The sequence below is a fragment of the Herpailurus yagouaroundi genome, unplaced genomic scaffold, assembly GCF_014898765.1.
Source record: "Herpailurus yagouaroundi ecotype Mexico unplaced genomic scaffold, PumYag 100, whole genome shotgun sequence".
Lineage (NCBI taxonomy): Eukaryota > Metazoa > Chordata > Mammalia > Carnivora > Felidae > Herpailurus > Herpailurus yagouaroundi.
Window position 1 is genome coordinate 15,482,852 of NW_024412391.1, and position 17,696 is coordinate 15,500,547.

General features: G+C 41.5%; 1 protein-coding gene and 1 long non-coding RNA gene across 3 annotated transcripts in view; one reads left to right on the forward strand and one right to left on the reverse strand.

The window, feature by feature from the left end:
- The window catches only part of LOC121028324 (uncharacterized), an 87,393-nt gene extending 74,092 nt beyond the window's left edge, over nucleotides 1-13,301 (forward strand). Inside the window, exons 5-6 of one of the 2 annotated variants that reach the window (XR_005789180.1) lie at nucleotides 13,050-13,113; nucleotides 13,200-13,301. This is a non-coding gene — a long non-coding RNA (uncharacterized LOC121028324). Of the gene's footprint in view, nucleotides 1-13,049 lie in introns of both variants that reach the window. The other variant, XR_005789178.1, reaches the window with a different exon arrangement.
- The window catches only part of MKLN1 (muskelin 1), a 379,029-nt gene that overhangs the window by 264,140 nt on the left and 97,193 nt on the right, over nucleotides 1-17,696 (reverse strand). The gene's annotated exons all lie outside the window — the stretch shown is intronic.

Consider the following 17,696-nt stretch of genomic DNA (forward strand, 5'->3'; position numbering starts at 1 on the left):
GTGGTTGATATTGTGCTTATGGTGAAGTGACTTTCACTAAATCTTTCCCATCCCTTTTCCCTTCTGCTATCTCCTGTGGTTGACATCATGCATCTGGGAAGTATCTGTCTGGCCTTTGAGAATTATCACTGCTTTGGATCTGTGAACTTTCCACTGAGCTTTGGCCTATAAGCACCATTTTCTAAACACTTTGAACTTGTTGTATGAGGAAACAAAGTCACAAAGGCTTGTCCCTTCCCTCATTGAATGTTTTGATTTATGAAAGAAAAGGGAATGGGGCACTTGCAATTTCCAGCTCTTACTGCCTGGTTATAATCTACCATTCCAAGCCAGAATCATATCTCATCCTCCACAGGCACTATTGTTTCTGGTTATTTATTTATTTATTATTATTTTAAAAATTTTAAATGTTTAATTAATTAATTAATTTTTAATGTTTGTTTATTTTTGAGAGAGAGAGAGAGAGAGAGAGAGAGAGAGAGAGAGAGGCACAGAGTGTGAGCAGGGGAGGGGCAGAGAGAGAGGGAGACACAGAACTCCAAGCAGGCACCAGGCTCTGAGCTGTCAGCACAGAGCTCTAACACTGGGGCTTGAACCCACAGACTATGAGATCATGACCTAAGCTGAAGTCAGATGCTTAACTGACTGAGTCACACAGGCACCCCTATTTTACATTTTTTAATACTTATTTATTTTTGAGAGAGAGCACAGGTGGGGAGGGCAGAGAGAGAGGGGGACAGAGGATCCCAAGTGGGCACTGTGCTGACAACAGAGAGCCTGATGCAGGGCTCAAACCTGCAAACCATGAGATCACGACCGGAGCTAAAGTCGGATGCTTAACCGACTGAGCCACCCAGGCGCCCCTTGTTTCTGGTTATTTAAAATGACGTTGATTCCTAGACAATTTGTCTCACAATTATACCCAACTATCTTTGGAACTAAGTTTGCCTCCAGTGGAATCTTTCCAAAAGCCTGTGGCCCTGACTTAATTTTTACTGACTTCTAAATAAGCACTGCCACAAACGATTTGAATACTTTGGGAAATCAAGATTAAAAAGTCCCATCAGTCATTAAGATGGTGAAAATCTGTTTCCCTCCAGAGATTAGGTTTAACAAGTTTACCCACAGGACAAGGACTCTGGCCAAAAAACCCAATTGCTCTGAATTGAGAGCGACTGACCGAACCAAGATCAGCCTAGTTGTCTTTATCCTCCCCGGTAGGCAGAGGCTTTGCAGTACAATGAAGTTGTTTAAAACTTTGAGGGCCAATAGACAATTACTGCTTAATGGTTTTGAAAAGAGATATCATGGGGCGCCTGGGTGGCGCAGTCGGTTAAGCGTCCGACTTCAGCCAGGTCACGATCTCGCGGTCCGGGAGTTCGAGCCCCGCGTCAGGCTCTGGGCTGATGGCTCAGAGCCTGGAGCCTGTTTCCGATTCTGTGTCTCCCTCTCTCTCTGCCCCTCGCCCGTTCATGCTCTGTCTCTCTCTGTCCCAAAAATAAATAAACGTTGAAAAAAAAAAAAAAGAGAGATATCATGACAGTTACACAAGATTATGAATGTAATTAATGCCACCAAACTGTACATTTAAAAATGGTCAAAATGCTAAACTTCATGCTATGTATATTTTACCACCAAAAAAAAAAAAAAAAAAAAAAGCCACCTGGGGCCCCAGTGTTGCTGGTTCTCTGTCCCGAATGTTCTTCCAATTGCTTAATAATAGCATTGAATCTGAGGCTTTGCCAGCACCTGAGTTTCCCAAAGAGCTCCAAAGGTTGCTTAAGTATTACTGCCATCAGCATGGCAAAGAGAAAAAAAATTAACTTCCCATATTTTGTGCCTTTTTCTCCAGAGATTTGGAAATAATATGAAGCTACTTAGAATCCAGGGATGGAGAAGGGCTTAAGATGGGTGTATGTACATTTGGCATTAGCCTGAGTTGGCATCCACTTCCTTGTGCCCTCATTAAGTGGTACCTGAAATAACTAGCAGGATCATTAAGTGGCTTACCCTAATCCTTCTAAATTGTTAGACTTAATCTAGAATTATGACGATACAACTCCAATTAACTGTCAATAGTTTTTGAACATCCTTTTCTATTGACTATGTCTTTTTCCTGTTTATCTGTTAGCCTGCCACAGCCTTGTGACCCAAGGCTTGGAATGGATCAGGCCTCCTACTCACTCCCTCCTGCGCACACCACATCTCCATGGTAACAGCTTGTTGGGCCCTGCTTGGTGCAGGTTCTGAAGACCTCTCATTTGCAGTCTCAGTCCTGCACAGATTCAGTCTTAATAAGCCAGGCTTCTAAGTAGGAGCTTGTGTGAGGAGCACCATCTCTCTAACTGGTAGGGTCTGAAGTTGTCCTTAAGCCTCCTTTGGGGTACACCTGAGGAGTCCCCAGTGCCACTGAGTTGCCCTGACCTTCCACCACTGCTACTCAGGCCAGTGGCAGGGTTTCTGCTTCAACCTGAACTCATCGCCTCCTTCCAGCAAGTTCTCCTCCTGTCATCTTCCTCCATTCATGAAGCTGAGAGACATTCAGAGCATTTCAGGCCCTACCTGTGACTGATCCCCAATGTCAGTTGGTACTGTTGCTTTGTATCTTTCCAACTCATCTTTCTCTGCATTCCTCTTACCTTTACAATGGTTCGGGCCCACGTTGTTTCCTTCTTCAATTACCGCAGGACCCTCCAACCCAGTCCTCCTACTTCCACGTTTGCTTTCCTTGCATCCAATTCCCACGTTCCAACCAATGAGAAAACTTCCTAAAAAAGCAGACCTGACGCGTCCTTCCCCCACAGAGTCAGCATTTCCCATTGCCCTCAGGGTGGATTTCAGACTTACTTGTATGACACACAGGATTACACCTTATAATGTGGCTCCTGCTCACCTCTCCAGGATCATCTCTTGCCCCCTCCCCTGCATTATTCTTACCTCAGCCACACCAAAACACTTTACTCCTCCAATGACCCACTGTTCCTCTCTTGCCTTTGTGATTTCACTGCTGTCTCCCCCACCTGGGGTGTCCTTCCTCCTTCCTTCTGTATAAGCCTTTTGTACATTGTTGGGAAAGTTTTCCCAGCTCTCAAATCTTAAGTGCCTGTTCTAAGTTCTCCTAGAGCTCCTGGGTTTATTCCCCTTCTGCCATTCTGCTGAACTGTCAACTCCACAAGGGTAGAGTGTGCCAACCTCTAGCTCAGTGCCTACAATATTCATTCAAATGTCTGTTGTGTAAGTGAAAGAACGAAGAATAAGCCTTTGGAATAAAAATATCACCATGTGCTGATTATAAGTACATCCTTTTCCAGAGTCTTCTGTTGTTGGGCACCATTCATCCACCAGATTGGACCAGATAGGAATTTGCTACACCACCAGGACGTTGCAATTTGGACTGCTGGCCACTGTCCTTAGGGACACTTCTACAAATGGGTCAGTTGCCCCAGCTCAGCTCTGGCTAGTCCTGGTTGCCTCCTTTTTGTTGGTCACTAGGGAGCTCCCTGCTGGCCGCGTGGCTGAACCCGTGTGGCTTCTGTCAGCAGCTGGAGAGCCGTTCCTAAGAGCTGAGGTTGTGAGTCAACCCTCCTTTCATTGCCCAGGGAAGATTCCTTTTTCCCTGGTTATGCAATGTCACCCAGGCTGTGTTTTCCTTACTGGAATCCAAGATTTGGAATCATGGTAAGAGGAGAAAAAGGCAGATAATCTCAGGAATAGATATGCTCTGTCATGTTTCTCAGGAGAATTTGGTGGGAAGGGAGGGTAGGGGCCAGGGCAGGATGAGGAAATTGGTAAGGGACCTGTGTTCATAGATAAAGGAGGAGTTGAATGGATATGGATATGGATACTCTTCCCCAGAGAGTTCAATGGGTTATCTGGGAAAGAAGCCAGAAAAAGAGAGACCTCTCACCAGATCTGGGTGCCCACCCATGTGGGTACATAGTGTTAAAGAGCATTCAGCCCTCAGCAGTGTTCCATTCACTTATTCCTAAATCAACACATTCTCTCATATTCCAGAAATTAGAAACCAGCCAACTTTTTGCCATGGACCTGGATAAGATGCAAAAATAATGGATTTTGTCTCAAACTGAGTTCCCTTGCTACCAGGCTTACAGAGATAGGGAGGAATAAGGACTTTGGGAAGAGGAGGTAGCAAAGCAAAGGCACAATTTCATTTTCTCCTCTGCAGTAAGAAAGCAAAAGATCCATTAGATGAGAAAATGTATGTGAAAGCACTTAGCACAGTGCTTGCCAGATAGATGGGATTCAATAATATTGACTTTTTTTGTTTTATCTGTGCTCAGTGTAAGGACCCATAAGGCAGTCTAGTGTGTAGGAAGAATAACCGGGGAGCCATTTGGAGTAAGGGAGTGTTCTCTACCTGGATGATAGTTAAAATTTTGCTGTTAGATGGGAATGCAAGCTGGTGCAGCCACTCTGGAAAACAGCACAGAGGTTCCTCAAAAAACTAAAAATGGAACTACCCTACAACCCAGCAATTGCACTACTAGGCATTTATCCACAGGATACAGGTGTGCTGTTTCGAAGGGACACATGCACCCCCATGTTTATAGCAGCAATATCAACAATAGCCAAAGTATGGAAAGAGCCCAAATGTCCATTGATGGATGAATGGATAAAGAAGAAGTGGTATATATATACAATGGAGTATTACTCGGCAATCAAAAAGAAGGAAATCTTGCCATTTGCAACTACGTGGATAGAACTGGAGGGGATTATGCTAAGTGAAATTGGTCAGAGAAAAACAAAAATCATTGACTTCATTCATATGAGGACTTTAAGACACAGAACAGATGAACACAAGGGAAGGGAAGCAAAAATAACATAAAACCAGGGAGGGGGACAAAACAGAAGAGACTCATAAATATGGAGAACAAACTGAGGGTTACTGGAGGGGTTGTGGGAGAGGGGATGGGCTAAATGGGTAAAAGGCACTAAGGAATCTACTCCTGAAATCATTGTTGCACTATATGCTAACTAATTTGGATGTAAATTTAAAAAAATAAAACATAAAACAAGTTAAAAAATTTTGCCATTAGAGTTTCTTTCCTTTGACTCTATTAAAAAGCAAATACCAATTGGAGATAAAACACATTGTTTTTAGACATTTCATTTTTACTATTGATGGTTGATTTTATATATAATAAGTATATATGTATATAAAGTATAATGTATAATGTATTTATGTATAATAAGTATATATGTATACATATATAAATATATGTATATGTTATATACATATTTCTTTTTTACAGCCAGTAGTGGAGAGAACATAAATGTCATAGATGAGGAATAAGTACAAATTTTCTATTTCTCAAAGCTAGACAAAAACCTACCAGTCTGAACTGGATTACTCTTATCGCTTCTGCTGTTTAAATTTTTTTTTTAAAGGTTATTTACTTTTGAGAGAGAGAGAGTGAGTGGGGGGGTGCAGAGAGAGAGGGAGACATAATCTGAAGCAAGCTCCAGGCTCCGCGCTGTCAGCACAGAGCCCGATGTGGGGCTTGAACTCACGAACTGTGAGATCATGTCCTGAGCCGAAGTCAGACACTTAACCAACTGAGCCACCCAGGCGCCCCTATAACTTCTACTATTTAAATAAATAACTTTAGGGGCATGTAGCTGGCTCAGTCAGTAGAGCATGTGATTCTTGATCTTGGGTCATGAGTTTGAGCCCCACATTGGGCATGGAGCCTACTTCAAAAAGTAAAATAAAATCTTTATTAATTTTTGTTTTCAATGTTTATTTATTTTGGGGACAGAGAGAGACAGAGCATGAACGGGGGAGGGGCAGAGAGAGAGGGAGACACAGAATCGGAAACAGGCTCCAGGCTCTGAGCCATCAGCCCAGAGCCTGACGCGGGTCTCGAACTCACGGACCGCGAGATCGCGACCTGGCTGAAGTCGGACGCTTAACCGACTGCGCCACCCAGGCGCCCCTAAAATAAAATCTTTAAATAAATTTAACATTTACAAGTTTCTTATAGAGAGGAGACAGTAATGTAGAAACCAAGGAACAACCAGGTTATTTGCCTTAATACTGAGGCACTTTCTTAATCGGACATGTGAGGTATGGCAGAAGGTCTTATCTATTGACAACTTAGAAAGTGATAGCTGAGGCCAAACGAAACCAGAAATCACTGCCACTTTTATGCATTTAAAGTGCTTAATAGGCAGCTTCTAATTCTACTTCATGTATTTTAATACTACCCAAACCTAGAACAGCACACATAGTACTTGTAAGTGCTCAGTAAATGTTTAAAACCAAACTAAAAACCAAAATAAAGCAAAACCAAACTGGTATTTGTTGACACATGTCAGCTATGTCCCACACTAGGTTCAATAAAACTATCAAGTTCATGCAAGCCCTGAAAACAAAGTGCCCACATTCTGTATTTGTGGGGACTATCCCACATGTACTTTCTTTTTACTCTCAACAGTTTCCTGAGATATGTATTAATACTAGCCTAGAGTTCAAGGTTCCTAATTCCAAAATTAATAGACAAAAGTAAAAGACTAAGAAAACAAAATAAAAACAGAAAAACAAGCAACTTTTTTTTGGGGGGGGGAGAGATTCCCCTTTATTCTAATAAAGAACAATTAGAACTCAATAATTAAAAGACAGAAAATTTGACAAAGGATCCAAACAAACAAATCCTAAAAGGAGATCTCTGTAACAATCAAAGAAAGGCTCTGCCTAAAATCTGAGTTCAGAGCTGTCTGCTAAATGGCCTGGACCAGACCTCATAGCCAAGGCTGAAGATAAATGGGCCCTTTTCCATGCCCTAATCCCAAATCTAATCTTGCAACTTTAACACCCTCCACCGGGAGTGAAGACATCAGAAAGCCAAGAGCCCTGGAAAGAATAGGTCAGCACTGTCCAGGCTTCATGGATAAACACAGCTGCGGAGGAGGAATGCACAGGGCAGCCTTCCAGAGCCTGTGGACCCCCTGATATTCCTTGCAGAGGGAATCAAACTTTGTCTGGCCTGTGCAGAGCCTCTAGAGTCTAGCTACTCAAAGTATGGTTCGTGAGCATCTTCAAGAAGCTTACAGAAATGCAGAGCCTTTAGCGCCCACTCCAGGCTTCTTGAACCAGAACCTGCATTTTAGTAAGCTTCCCAGGTGATGTTGATGTGCATGCACAGTGGAGCTTGAGAAACACTGCCCTTGGGGACCTGGCTCAGGGTTTCCTCATTGTGGGTGCTCAGTAAATGTCTGCTGATTGAATGAAAGACTGGACAGGGTATCTCTGGGGTCCCCTTCTAAAGTAAATCATCTGACTTACTGAAAACTCGTCACTCTTCATGCTGAGTAAAGCATTAACCATTTTACAAAGGGCTTTAAGTAAGATTAATGAATTAATAACAGTATTTTGGTATTGATATTTTCTACAGTGGATTTAGAGTTTCTTATTAATAATACCATTTCACTAGGCTTCTTTATATGCCCAGGAGGCACCAACGAGGCACAAATCTTTCTCTATTGCCCTTTCTGGAATTACTGAGAATGTAAAATCAAATGAGTAAAAACGAGAATAACAAATCTGAAAATGCTGGAGAAAAGGGTGCCCACCAATGCAGGACATTGCTGTTTTACTTGACTTTCAGAGAATGTGGTCCATAAGCTTTCACCTTGTACCACATGGGTCTCTGTATGTGGAGGGGGTGATGGCGAAGAGGGAAAGAAGAGAAAGAAGAGACCAAGGATTAAGGACCCCTGTGCTGTCCTATGAGCAGAATCACCAAATCTGGCCATTAAGGTGCTTCTGAAGCACTTGTTCACCATTATCATTGTCATTACCATCACCATCACTTTTAATTCTACTTGCTGTCTGCCAATGTCTTTACTGAGAAGACCGCCTTAGTAGTGACCCAAACCTTAATGTCAAGGTTGGTCATCGACCTTAGGCTGCCAGGAAACCAGTTAAAAGAAGGAGACAAGAGGGATCCATGGGATGGAGAAGCATTCTGAGTTCCGCTAATGAGTGAGGTGACTCACGTCTGACTCAGACAAGCGAAGCCGAGCCTGGGAGATGGGAGGCGGTGCAGGGCAGACCTCAAAGGAGCTCTGCTGAAATGTTCAAATGGGAGCTGGGCTGCCAGGGACGTGGTGTTATTTAGAGAACTGCCTGTAGCGCTGGCATTGGAAGGAAGAGTGGATCCTGAAAACAGAAGGAGAAAATTGCACCTGAAGCCAGAAACCAAGTTGTGAATCTTCTGTGCTTTGACAAACATGTAAATTCTCTAGTGACACTGACCTGCTCTTTGGGAAATCTCAGAATATGAACTCAATAGGAATTCATTGTCATCAGGTCCCTGGGGAGTAGAAGTATATCATGTGTCACCCTCTGTTTTTCTAATGCTCTCAATTAGAAAAATAAGCCTCCTTTGACTTTATTATTATTATTTTTTTAATTTTTTTTTCAACGTTTATTTATTTTTGCGACAGAGAGAGACAGAGCATGAACGGGGGAGGGGCAGAGAGAGGGAGACACAGAATCGGAAACAGGCTCCAGGCTCTGAGCCATCAGCCCAGAGCCTGACGCGGGGCTCGAACTCCCGGACCGCGAGATCGTGACCTGGCTGAAGTCGGACGCTTAACCGACTGTGCCACCCAGGCGCCCCTGACTTTATTATTATTATTATTTGTAATGTTTTCATTCATTTTTGAGAGACAGAGCAACAGACTCTGAAGCAGGCTGCAGCCTCTGGCTGTCAGCACAGAGTGCGACGCGGGGCTTGAACCCGCGAACCATCAGATCATGACCTGAGACAAAGTTGGACGCTTAACCAACTGAGCCACCCAGGCACCCCCACTTTCTTTAGTATTTTACTTTTGGAGAACATTGTGATGCAACCTGTGCTCATGGGTAGATGTTTTAAAAATCTGAACATGTGACTAAGGCACCTTCTCTCTTATTAATGTCTAATTGAGGTTCTGAGTTTGAAGACCCTAAGGTCATATATTATTATGAAGGTTGGTAACTGCACTGTCTTATGTGAATTGTATTGAAATGATATGCACACAAGTGACATAGGATCTGTATGTAGATCCCCTGAAGAGCATGCATTTGTGAGATGGCTGGCTGTAGGTATGACTATCTGGGTGACACAGTTTGTCTCCATGTGCTAAGTAACCCACACAGATATTAACCCTACAACCTCAGCCTCATTAAGATGATGCATACCAACTAAGCTCTCTAAAAATAATCTTGGTTATTTACATATTTATATGTGATTTGATGACTATGGTCACAAATGCACTTCACCAGAACAGCACCAAGGCAGTGGAAGAGACAGGGGTTCTTTGGCATTTTGCCCACCTGTGAACTTTCAAGGAGATGAAAATTAAATTGCTCCAAAAGCAAAAGTATTTCAACTTTGCTTGCCCCCAGCAGATGGCAACAACAATTGGGACACCACTGTTTTAGCATTGGTCAACTCGTTTTCTGTCATCAGCAGGTTTGCTCTATTTAATTTGGGGTGCTTGACAACATTATTAACCTCAGTATGTCTAATAATCGCAAAAGCAATGAGAACGTTGAATGTGCTATTGAGGAGAGGTTTAGGATTTTGAAGAAAATAAAAGATAGTCACAAATTGAATGTGGTAAGAAAAATCACCAGTGTTGCATGTGGGTAAGAGATGCATCATTAGTTAATAGAGGTGATTCAGAAAGACAAAGAGAGATTAAAAACATGAAAAAAACCTGGCAGGGTCTATGCAATGAACAGTAATCAATAAGAAATGAGGAAAGGTAATTCAAGAAATGGAAGTAATCTGGAGTGTGAGATTAGAGAACTGACATCAACTTTAGTGCCTATACAGTTGACTATTGAACAATGCAGGGTTAAGGGTGCAGCCCCCCCCACACACACTAAAAAAATCTGTGTATAACTTTGACTTCCCCAAAACGTAACTACTAATAGCCTACTGTTGACTGGAAGCCTTACTGATAACATATGCAGTCAATTAACACATATTTTGTATGTTTTACATATTATATACTGTATTCTTACAAATAAAATAAGCTAAAGAAAGGAAAATGTTATTAAGAAAATCAGAAGGGGAGGGGCGCCTGAGTGGCTCAGTCAGTTAAGCATCCGACTCTTTTTTTTTTTTTTTATTTTTTTAGTGTTTATTTTTGAGACAGAGGGAGACAGAGCATGAATGGGGGAGGGTCACAGAGAGGGAGACACAGAATCAGAAGCAGGCTCCAGGCTCCAAGCTCCAAGCTGTCAGCACAGAGCCCGACGTGGGGGTTGAACTCGTGGTCTGTGAGATCATGACCTGAGCTGAAGTCAGATGCTTAACCGACTGTGCCACCCAGGCACCCCAAGCATCCGACTCTTGAGTTTGGTTCAGGTCATGATCTCACAGTTCATGAGTTCAAGCCTTACACTGGACTCTGCACTGAAGCCTGCTTGGGATTCTCTCTCCCTCTCCCTCTGCTCCCCCTCCCTGCCCCCGCTTGTGTGCATGCTCTCTCTCTCTCTCTCAAAAACAAAAACAAAAAAAAAAAGAAAGAAAAAGAAAATCATAAGAGAAAATACATTTACAGTACTATATTATATTTATCAAAAAAATCTGCTTTATGTAAGTGGTTCAAAGCCATTATTTAAGGGTCAACTATAATCCAAATATTAATTCAGGTAAGGCCTGAAAATATGTACAACACTTTTTAAAAAATTAATTAATTTATTTTGAGGCTCTGTGCTGTCAGCCTGATGCAGGGCTTGATCCTATGAACCAAGAGATCATAACATGAGCCAAAATCGAGCCAGATGCATACCAAACTGAGCCACCTTGGTGCACCTGTCATAAGCATTTAAAAGCCAGGTGTTGTAAAATCCTCATTCTGAAACCTTTGCTGAACACCAGTAATTCATAGATTCAATATCTGTTAGATCAACACAACATTAAATTCCCTGTGGAAGCTGCTGAAGAGTTCTTTATCATACTTGGTGCAGCCTACCAAGGGCTGCCTTGACCATTTCTCAATGTATATGAACTGGTCTGTTTTGGATAAAGAAGCCCAGTAGAATGGATATCAGCAAGGAGAGGAGAATGCTACCTAGGTTTGAAGCTTTGAAGGACCATGGAACTCCCTTTTGGTGGAAGTGTGTCTTTCTAAGTTTAAGTCACTCTTAGCCATTGTTGTCTTACTAATGGTCTTTCACAATTCACCTGTTTGTAAGGTGCAAAAAATGTGTATATATGTGTCTCTGTATTTTTTTCTCAATCATGCTTTTTTTATTTCACACGGGGTTGTAGGATTTTCCTTTAGCCTTTAGTTAATTCTTTAATATGATTTCCTATGGCAGCTTGATATTCCATTTCCTTATTATGTCATTTGATCCACCCTTTGCTGAACTAATAAGAATGCTGATATTTATGTAACTTGGCATAAATTATTATGCTTTTCCGAACACTTCACTGGGATAAATTAGCAGAATAAAGTTAATGGCTCATAATGTTATGAACATCTTTAGAGTTTTAATATATTTCCAAATTTGCCTTCAGAAAGGTTTGGCCATCTGATAACTCTTCCAGAAATTTATCAGTGTTCCTCTTTCCATGTACTTTTGTCAGTACTAGATACTATTTTATCCCCACTCATTTTTGAGGGTATTTTAAAATGTTTTATTTATTTGGTTGTTATCAAGACCTCTTTCTATGATTTTAATGCATGTCTTTTGTGAATTTTTCCATCGAAATATTTGCCTTTTAATTATTGACTTGTAATAGGTCTTTGTATATGAAGGAAGCATACCTCTCCCCTCAATTTTTTATTAGTCTTTTAACTTTATTTATAGTGGCCACCTTTGTTTTTCATCTCTAAAGATAATACCAGTCACAAGTAATTCACATGGCCAATGAGGAGACCAAATATGAAATTATTTGTGAAAATGCTATAAAACATAAAAGGATTTTTATCATATACTTCTAGGGTTGATGCTACCCAGAAATTGAGATTATTTATTGGCCTACAAGTCTAAAATGAATTTGTAGGTAATTAAACTTCTATTCTCGGCTCTGACAGTACCTTACAAAACAAGAAATTAATTTAAATCTTTTGTACCATAGTTATTAAGAATGTTATAAAAAATAAACAATGATGTCAGATATAAAAGTGCTCTGAGACTTTTCGATGGTTCTACATAAAACCAAGTTGTTGCATTATTATTCTTTTACTTTCTTTTCAAAAATCTAATTAATCCAGTATAGGTGCATTATAACAGGAAAGGCACTATATTGATCACTACTGTTACTTTAGGCTCATCAGTTATGCCCTGCTCACCTTCCCAGATAGTCCTTTCCTCAAGCCTTTCTTTACTTGAAAACAAAAAGAGATCCATCAGTGAAAAACTCTTCTCCAATAAAAAGAAATGGTTTCTTTCTTTCTTTCTTTCTTTCTTTCTTTCTTTCTTTCTAAGTAGGCTCCATGCCCACTGTGGGGCTGGAACTCACAACTCTGAGATCAAGTCACATGCTCCACTGACTGAGCCAGACAGGTGCCCAGAAGTGTTTTTCTTAATTGCATAGTTTTATAATTAACTAAGTAATATTAGTAACAATATTTATTTTATTTTATTTTATTTTTTTTTAGTAACAATATTTAAAGGCATGCGTGGACAAGTCTTGCTCCCAGTGATAAATCCATCCTCCCTCTGGCCCCACCCTACTCCCTATGGCTTCTTTGTATTCTTCCAGTGTTTCTTCATATGTATGCAAGCAGGTACAAATAAATATTATCACTATAATTCCTCTTTTCATTCACAAAAGTAGCATACTATAAACATTGTTCTCTACTTTGCTTTTTTAAACTAAACAATATATCTTCAACAGAAGACCTTCAATAGGAAGATATTTAATGTAAACAAGAGACATGATGACATTGGCATTACACAAGAACGTTTTAAAATTCCTGTGTCAGTTCTGTCACCGTAATTATAGAAGCTTAGAGCTGGATACTGTGGTAAAAGCTTTGCTGGGTCAGTCATCAAACCTGTTCCTCTTTTTCTTCAGCACAGGACTGCATTTGAAGCTTCCCTTGCTGTTGGGTGCGACCATATGACTGGATAGAAAAAATGTGAGCAGAGCTTAGGTGCACCACTTCTAGGTCCAGCCTATAAGGATCTCTCCGCGCAACCCTCTATGTTCTTTCCCTGTCAGCAGGATGTCAACACCTACAGTAACCTCATAAGCCACATGCTGAAGATGGCAGAATTACAAGATGGAAGGGCCTGGTTCCTTGAACAACACTTGGAAGAGAGCCACAGAATCCGAAGCAGGCTCCAGGCTCTGAACTGTCAGCACAGAGCCTGATGCGGGGCTCGAACTCACGGACAGCAAGATCATGACCTGAGCCGAAGTCGGACGCTCAACCAACTGAGCCACCCAGGTGCCCCTACACCATAATTTATTATATGACCTTAGACAAATCATTTCACTTCTTCTCTAGGACTAATTTCTCATGAGAAAAGTGAGGTGGTTGGAGCAGATGATTTCTGAGTTATTTATCCCCCTGCCCATCTTAATACTCTTTGGGTCTAAAATAGGAAGTTCTGAGAGCTCACATAGTATGTACCTTTTTTAAAAATTATTTTTAATGTTTATTTATTTTTGGGAGAGACAGAGATAGAGTGATAGTGGGGGAGGGGCAGAGAGAGAGGGAGACACAGACTCCAAAGCAGGCTCCAGTCTCTGAGCTGTCAGCACAGAGCCCAACGCAGGGCTCGAACTCACGCACTGTGAGATCATGACCTGAGCTGAAGTTGGATACTTAACCAACTGAGCCACCTGGGCGCCCCTGTATATACCTTTTTATGTAGAATCCTTCACCTATAGCAGTATGAAAGTATAAATTTGCCTGGAAACATTAAACTCATCGAACAACATGAAACCGTACAGGTAATTTTTCTCAGCTTCCATTCACAAATATGTGGACAACGTGTGGGAAGATGTATCTATACAACTAAGGCCAACGACCTATGCCAAACTATAGTAGTCAAGGAGGGAAAAAAAAGCACAGGCAAAAAAAAAAGGAAGAAGAAGAAGAAAATAAAACAAGCAGTGAGAACATGAGGGGAATCAGGGTGTGGTTTTCTCTGAAGGAATACTCCATCCATCACTTTGTTAACCCAAGGGACAATGACCATGAAAAAGAGGATACACATTTCACTCAGCAGAAAGCCTGGTTTGATATTTTGTCAATTTCCTCATCTCATTTCACACATCATCCAAACGTGCCAAAACCCAAAACAAAACAAAACAAAAAACCACTCAACCAACCACTCAATGGGCGAATAAATGTATGTGCTACGGGCGGAAATCAAACCATGTCTCCATAACCCTTGCCCTTGGTTAGTTTCTTATAAAGCAGACATCTTCCGTGATTTTAGCTGATTAATTCCTCCTGGTATTTCTGCAGGACTGTCCTCCATCCATGCCACAGAGGCTGGATCCACTTTCCAGGCTAGACTGAGATTCTACGCATTATTATTTGACCTCTTCTGAAAAACTCATTGCCAGCTTTATAACCCGATCTGGGCACACCCCCCATTGGGGCCTGCATTTCCTGTGGATGATGCGTTGGTTTCCTAGGTGACAGTGGGAAGGAATAGACCTGTTAGCTTGTGGCTTCTGACTCACTCTCTGCAATGGACGTCACAGAATCGTGGCTGAACGAGTGGATGCTGAGAAAAACATGTGCTCCAGGGAGCAGCGGGGCACTAATGGTTAAAACCATCCCATTGTACCAGCTCTCTCTCCCACTAAGCAAGCCAACAGACTGACATAATATCAGGTCTGAAAAAAAAGCAACAGATTTGGAACCTCTCTGAACTCCCAGTCGTATAGAAGTGCACAGTGGAGTCCTAGTTACAACACCAGTATTTTGTTCGTTTCCTTGTTTAGAATTTCCTTTTTTTTCTGGAGTGTGAAAGTACCAGGATTCTCTAATGAAATGTCAGATGGAGGCTGAAGAACAGGAAGTAGAGACAAACCAAAAACTCACCAAAAGCCTGTTTACTAAGATGACAGCTCTTTTTTTTTTTTAATTTATTTTTGAGACCGAGAGAGAGAGAGAGAGAGAGAGAGAGAGAGAGAGAGAAGGGGGGAAGAGAGAGATGGAGCGTGAGCAGGGGAGGGGCAGAAAGGGAGGGAGACACAGAATCCGAAGCAGGTTCCAGGCTCTGAGCTGTCAGCACAGAGCTCGATGCAGGGCTCATACTCATGAGTCACAAGATCATGACTGAAGCCAAAGTCGGACACCTGACTGAGCCACCCAGGCGCTCCAAAGGTGACAGCTTCTTTTGATCTTTCACATTTGCTCCCTGAGAGGAGAAGGTTAACTCACAGTGGGCTAACCAATTATCAGAGTCCAGGATGAAAAATACATTCTGTTGTGAAATTAATCTTCAGAAAAGCTGGATTTCATGAAGCCTAGACACACACACACACACACACACACACACACACACACACACACAGTGAGGGGGGTGGAGAGAGAGAGATTAACTTTCTAGCTACCTCTTTTTCTATCAGCTGAACCCAGCAACGTGCAAGTCAGGGAAGACTGCCTGGAATAAAACACACGGAAGAGTTCCTTTGTCCTTTAATTCTGAACTACTAAAGACTGAATGGATTCTTTAGATTCTTGAATTCCTTAAATGACCAACAAACCTAAAGGTTCTCTACTGGAGATAATGCATCTTGTTTTCCACGGAGCCTTAAGGGATGCTTTAAATAGCATCAGCAAGCATCCGAATGAATTAGACAGCAAATGTAGGTTAGCTTTATTTAGACAGATAAAGACAAGCAGAGAAAGTTGTCTGGTTCAAGGGCAGTGCAGCCTGACACGACAGCATTTCTCAGAGGAGGGGAAATTGCTTTGGGAGAGAGAGGTATTTTGGGCAAAGAGCAAAGTTCCTTGGATCACCAGGGGAAGCAATGCTAAGTTCTTCAGTACAGAGGAGCAGGCATTAAGAGTGGCCTGCCACTCATTGAAGGAAAGAGCTATAGATTTAAAATGTAAAACAGAACTCAGCATCCCTAAATCCACATATGCATCCTCTTTTCTCTCTCACATTCCTTGGGAGCACCATCAGAAAGGACACACTTCCCAGAACATGAGCTAAGGCAGGGAGTTTATCAGACTCCTCTGGAATGGGACTCGGCATCCCCAGCAAGTTCTGCTTCAGGAAGTATGTCCAGATGGAGGGCCCCTGGAGATGGGGGAGCCCAGAAAGCAGGGAAACTGGCAAATACAAGGGCATCCACTCATTAGACAAAAATGTAGGTGCCTGGAAAAAAGGTGCAGTGCATGAATTTGGTTTACTTTTTTCTCCTTTTTCCCCCCCATCCCTTGAATTATTTTCTGAAAACAAACTTCTTATAAAAGCAGTGGGTCTAGAAAAATGTGTACAACTTTCTGGTTTCATTTGTTTTTACTGTGTTTACGGTTTCTTGTCTAACTTTTTGCTAACTTTTCTCCTCAGCGGGCCAAAGTCAAGTGATATTTGATGTCAGCTTGTAGCCCTATCAGTAATTTGTCTTAAAAATAAAAAACAATTTCAATCCATTATGATGTTCCAAATGTAGCACTGAATTTAGACTTGTAAAAATATCTTCAGAAAAATCTAAAAATTTAGATTTGCATAGATTTCCATTTCCTCCAAATCTAATTTTTATATGTTTCCTTTTTTAAGGGTCTCGTAACTTCTGAAAATTATACGTCTTTAAATGTCACCGAGGCAGGTATAGCAGAGGGAAATACTATGTTATAACCCTGTCGTGAAGCAGAATTTAAGCTTCATTGTGAATTAGGCATGTATTCCACTTTCTTTGTACTCACCATTTAATAATTCACTTCCTTCTTCCCTCCCTCCCTTCCTCCCCTCCTTCGTTCCTTCCACAGTTATTTACTGAGAGCCTACCCTACACAAACAGTGAGCATCAGACTTACTTGCTCCCCTTCTCCATTACTGGGGGATTCTCTCCCTAATCACTGCCTCTCCCCTCTGTCTACCCCAAGCCCATTCACTACTTACCTGGTAAACTAGCATATGGACTAATAATGTATTCAATTGGGAACTACTGTTTTGCACTTTTACCAAAGCACACAAAACTTCTCTCATTCACTGCCCCAAACTCATTATGCTTTTAGCCATTTGTAAAACTGGCAAATCAGTTAATCAATTTAATTCTAAGAAGGAGGTGGAAAGCCAATTCCTGTGACTATATTTGTAAAGTAGTAGAGTCAAAAGACTCATATGAGACCCGGTACCATGCTTATCCCAGTGTTATACTAACTTTTTTTTTTTTTAATGTTCATTTATTTTTGAGAGAGAGAGAGAGTGAGCAGGGGAGGGGCAGAGAAAGAGGGAGACGCAGAATTGGAAGCAGATGCCAGGCTCTGAGCTGTCAGCACGGAGCCTGACATGGGGCTTGAACTCATGAACTGTGAGATCATGACCCGAGCCAAAGTCGGACGCTTAACCCACTGAGCCACCCAGGTGCCCCAAATGTTATACTAACTTTTAGTAAAACCCCCTCACCTAAAGTCTTCATTTTTGTAGTTACAAGAATGTGATCAAAAGGGGGACTAGTCTTTTATTCCTTTTTGGTAAAGACACTAACATTTCTATATGAAGTGAAATGAAAAAACTTAAC